The following is a 5,767-nucleotide window of genomic DNA, read 5'->3' as shown; positions in this document are numbered from 1 at the left end:
CTTTCCAACACGAGGTGCTTGCCAAAGGATAAAATGTAAAAGGGAAAGGTGAAGATCACCTTGACTCTTGCATAATGTAAAAGACATAAAGTAAAAGATAGGCCCTTCGTAGAGGGAAGCAAAGGTTGTCATGTTCTTTTTGGTTGGATGCACGAAATCTTAATGCAAAAGAACGTCACTTTATATTGCCACTTGTGATATGAACCTTTATTATGCAGTCCGTCTCTCTTATTACTTCCATATCACAAGATCGTATAAAGCTTATTTTCTCCACATTAATAAGTCATACATATTTAGAGAGCAATTTTTATTGCATGCAACATGACAACTTACTTGAAGGATCTTACTCAATCCATAGGTAGGTATGGTGGACTCTCATGGCAAAACTGGGTTTAAAGGATTTGGAAGCACAAGTAGTATCTCTACTTGGTGCAAGGAATTTGGCTAGCATGAGGGGGAAAGGCAAGCTCAACATGTTGGACGATCCATGACAATATACTTTAACTAAGATGTGAGAAAACATAACCCATTAGGTTGTCTTCCTTGTCCAACGTCAACTCTTTAGCATGTCATACTTTAATGAGTGCTCACAATCATAAAAGATGTCCAAGATAGTGTATTTATATGTGAGAACCTCTCTTTCTTTATTACTTCCTATTAATTGCAACGATGACCAAAACTACATTTGCCAACTCTCAACAACTTTTAATCATCATACTCTTTATATGTTAAGTCATTACCATCCATGAGATCAATATGAACTCTTTTATTTCTTTTATTCTTTTATGCACTTAAGATCATAGCAAGATAGCAAAGCCCTTGACTCAACACTAATCTTTATTATATATAGCTCAAGAACTCGATTACATAAAGGGATCACAAAGCAAAACTCAGAACTAATTCATACCAAAACTTCATTCTACTAGATCAGGATATTACTAAAAGGATCGAACTAAGTAAAATGGTAAATATAGGAGTGTGATGGTGATACGATACCGGGGCAACTCCCCCAAGCTTGCAAGTTGCCAAGGGGAGTGCCCATACCCATGTGATTAGTTCCTCGGAGGTGGTGATGATGGAGTTGTCGATGATGTAGGCTTCTTCCTCAATTTACGCTTGAGGACGGAACTTTGCTCCCTTAGATCATCAATCTCCTTCTCAAGGCTTAATATCCTTTTGCATAGTTCCTATTTGTTTTCCTGCAAGAGACGAAAAGGAAGTATCGTGCAAGAAAACGGAATCCGGAGAGCACACGAGGTGCCCACGAGGAAGGGGGCGTGCTCAGGGGGGTAGGGTGCGCCCTCCACCCTCGTGGATGCCTCGTGTCCTTCCCGGACTTCTTTTTATTTTCCTATTTTCTTAAATATTCCAAAACAGAGAAAAATTGCTATTAGAACTGTTTTGGAGTCAGTTTACTTACCGTACCACATACCTATTCCTTTTCGGAGTCTGAAACATTCTGGAAAGTGTCTCTTATGTATTCCTCCAGCGTCACAGTTTCAATAACATTAGTTTCAACATTTATAGGATTACCTAAGATATAATGTTTGATTCTTTGACCGTTTACCACCTTCGGATTTGTGCCTTCGAAGTTGTTGATTTTATGGCACCGGAATGATAGACCTCCTCGATAACGTAAGGTCCTTCCCATTTAAAGAGAAGTTTTCCTACAAAATATTTTAAACGAGAGTTGAAAAGCAAAACACAATCACCTACGTTAAACTCACGCTTTTGTATCCTTTTTTCATGCCATCTTTTAACCATTTCTTTAAACAGTTTGGCATTCTCGTAGGCCTGGGTTCTCCATTCATCAAGTGAGCTAATGTCAAATAACCTCTTCTCACCAGCAAGTTTGAAATCATAGTTGAGCTCTTTAATAGCCCAATATGCCTTATGTTCAAGTTCGAGAGGTAAGTGACATGCTTTTCCATAAACCATTTTATATGGAGACATACCCATAGGATTCTTATATGCAGTTCTATAAGCCCATAATGCATCATCAAGTTTATTAGACCAATTCTTTCTAGATCTATTAACAGTCTTTTGTAAAATTAATTTAAGCTCTCTGTTACTCGATTCTACTTGACCACTAGATTGTGGGTGATATGGAGATGCAATTCTATGATTAACATCATACTTAGCAAGCATTTTACGGAAAGCACCATGAATAAAATGTGAACCACCATCAGTCATTAAGTATCTAGGGATTCCAAACCTCGGAAAAATAACTTCTTTAAGCATCTTAATAGAGGTGTTATGATCAGCACTACTAGTTGGAATAGATTCTACCCACTTAGTAACGTAATCAACAGCAACTAAAATATGTGAATACCCATTAGAGGCAGGAAATGGTCCCATATAATCAAAGCCCCAAACATCAAATGGTTCAATAACTAGAGAATAATTCATAGGCATTTCTTGACGTATACTAATATTACCAATTCTTTGACATTCATCACAAGACAAGACAAACTTACGTGCATCTTTGAAGAGGGTAGGCCAATAAAAACCGAATTGCAATACCTTATGTGCAGTTCTATCTCCAGCATGGTGTCCTCCATATGCCTCGGAGTGACACTTGCGTAGGATATGTTCCTGTTCATGCTCAGGTACACAACATCTAATAACACCATCTACTCCTTTATAAAGGTGTGGGTCATCCCAGAAGTAATGTCTTAAATCATAGAAGAACTTTTTCTTTTGCTGGTATGTGAAACTAGGTGGTATAAATTTAGCAACAATGTAATTAGCATAATCAGCATACATTGGAGTAGTACGAGAAGCATTTATGACAGCTAATTGTTCATTAAGAAAGCTATCATCAATAGGTAGTGGGTCATCAAGAACATTCTCTAACCTAGACAAGTTGTCTGCAACAGGGTTCTCAGCTCCCTTTCTATCAATAATATGCAAATCAAATTCTTGTAGCAAGAGAACCCATCTAATAAGTCTAGGTTTAGCATCTTTCTTTTCCATAAGATATTTAATAGCAGCATGATTGGTGTGAATAGTTACTTTAGAATCGACAATATAAGGTCTAAACTTATCACAAGCAAATACAACTGCTAAGAATTCTTTTTCAGTAGTAGCATAATTTCTCTGGGCAGTGTCTAGAGTTTTACTAGCATATTGAATAACATTTAATTTCTTATCAACTCTTTGCCCTAGAACAGCACCTACAGCATAATCACTAGCATCACACATAATTTCAAAGGGTAAATCACAATCAGGTGGCTAAACAATAGGTGTAGAAATCAAAGCTTTCTTAAGTATTTCAAATGCTTCTACGCAATCATCATCGAAGACAAAAGGAATATCTTTTTGTAATAGATTAGTTAGAGGCCTAGAGATTTTAGAGAAGTCCTTAATGAACCTCCTATAAAAACCGGCATGACCAAGGAAACTTCTTATACCTTTAATGTCCTTGGGACACGACATCTTTTCAATAGCATCAACCTTAGCTTTATCAACTTCAATACCTCTTTCAGAAATTTTATGCCCCAAGTCAATGCCTTCATTAACCATAAAGTGGCACTTTTCCCAATTCAAGACGAGACTAGTGTCTTCACATCTCTGCAAAACTCGATCAAGGTTGCTCAAACAATCATCAAAAGAGGATCCATAAACGGGGAAATCATCCATGAATCACAAATCTTTTCACAAAAGCCAGAGAATATAGCCAACATGCATCTTTGAAAGGTAGCATGTGCATTACATAAACCAAAAGGCATATGTCTATAAGCAAAAGTACCGAAAGGGCAAGTAAAAGTGGTCTTTTCTTGATCCTCCACTAACACAGGTATTTGAGAGAAACATGAGTAACCATCTAAAGAGAAAAAATGTGTATGTTTGGATAGTCTTTCTAGCATTTGATCAATAAAAGGTAAAGGGTAATGATCTTTCTTAGTCTTTATTTAATTTGCAAAAATCAATTACCATCCTATAACCTGTAATAATTCTTTGCAGGATCAATTCCTCTTTGTCATTAGGAATAACAGTAATACCTCCCTTCTTAGGGACACAATGGACAGGACTTACCCACTGACTATCAGCAACGGGATAAATTATACCTGCCTCAAGGAGCATTAGTATTTCCTTTCTTACCACTTCTTTCATCTTAGGATTTAATCGTCATTGGTGATCAACAACTGGTTTAGCGTCTTCTTCCAATTTTATTTTGTGTTGGCATAGAGTGGGACTGATGCCCTTAAGATCATCAAGAGTATATCCAATAGCAGCACGGTGCTTCTTCAGAGTTTTCAATAACCTTTCCTCTTCCTGCTCTGAAAGGTTAGCACTAATAATAACAGGATATATCTTCTTTTCATCAATATAGGCATACTTAAGAGTATCAGGTAATGGTTTAAGCTCAAACACGGGATCACCCTTGGGTGGTGGAGGATCTCCTAAGATTTCAACAGGCAAGTTGTGTTTCAAAATAGGTCCCTGTTTAAAGTATACTTCATCTATTTCCCTTCTTTCATTCATAAACATATCATTTTCGTGGTCTAGCAAATATTGTTCTAAAGGATCAGTAGGAGGCATGGGAATAGAAGCAAGACTAATAATTTCATCCTTATCTTGGGGTTGTCTACGAAATTTAGCAAAATTAAACTCATGAGACATATCTCCTAAGCCAATCGTAACAACATCCTTTTCACAATCAATCTTAGCATTAACAGTGTTCAAGAAGGGTCTACCAAATATGATGGGACAAAAATCATCTTGTGGGGAACCAAGAACAAGAAAATCAGCAGGATATTTGACTTTCCCACAGAAGACTTCAACATCTCTAACAATCCCAATTGGTGAAATAATATCTCTATTGGCAAGCTTAATTGTAACATCAATTTCTTCTACCTCAGCAGGTGCAATATCATGCATAATTTCTGCATATAAGGAAAAGGGTATTGCACTAGCACTAGCACCCATATCACATAAGCCATGATAATGATGATCTCCTATTTTAACAGGTCTATGTGTCTTAGCATCAGGTCTAGCGATTTTAGCAGCTTGTTCACAAAAATAAATAACATGCCCATTAATATTATCAGCCATGAGATCTTTAACAATAGCAATACTAGGTTCAACTTTAATTTTCTCAGGAGGTGTATATGTTCTAGTATTACTCTTACGAACCACGGTTGAAGCTTTAGCATGATCCTTTATCCTAACAGGGAAAGGTGGTTTCTCAATATAAGTGGAAGGAACAATAGGATCATTATAAGTGATAGTCTTTTCTTCAACTATAATAGGTGCAACTACTTTTACTTCAGTGGGAGGATTATATTTAAACCACTTCCACTACAAAAAAAAGATACATCCGTGACATTTTGGGCCGAATGAAATTTTTTCTATCATACTTATGACACTTCTATGATGATAATTGTGACAAAACCTGGTATCATCATAGATGTGGTGGGCTCCTACTTCTATGACAAAAAATCATGACCGAAAATGGGCTTTTCGTCCTGGACGGGCCGGAGACGCAACTACATGACATTCTTTGGGCCGTCCATGATGGAAAAAACTGTGGTAGAAGCGAGGGCGAGGAAAATATCGGGGTGTTCCCGGTTACGATGGGTGGTCGGGCCTGAGCGATGTGCGTTTCTCTCGTACACGTACACGCGTGTGTGCGAGGCGTTGGGCTCTAACTGAACCCGAGCGATTGCACTGCAGGCTACGCACTAATGAACCCGAGCGATCGATCGATGGCTGTTAACTGAACCCGATCGAGCAATTCCTTCGCTACTACTGCTAACTGAAG

Source organism: Triticum dicoccoides, chromosome 2B, assembly GCF_002162155.2.
Source record: "Triticum dicoccoides isolate Atlit2015 ecotype Zavitan chromosome 2B, WEW_v2.0, whole genome shotgun sequence".
Lineage (NCBI taxonomy): Eukaryota > Viridiplantae > Streptophyta > Magnoliopsida > Poales > Poaceae > Triticum > Triticum dicoccoides.
This window is presented reverse-complemented; position numbering follows the sequence as displayed.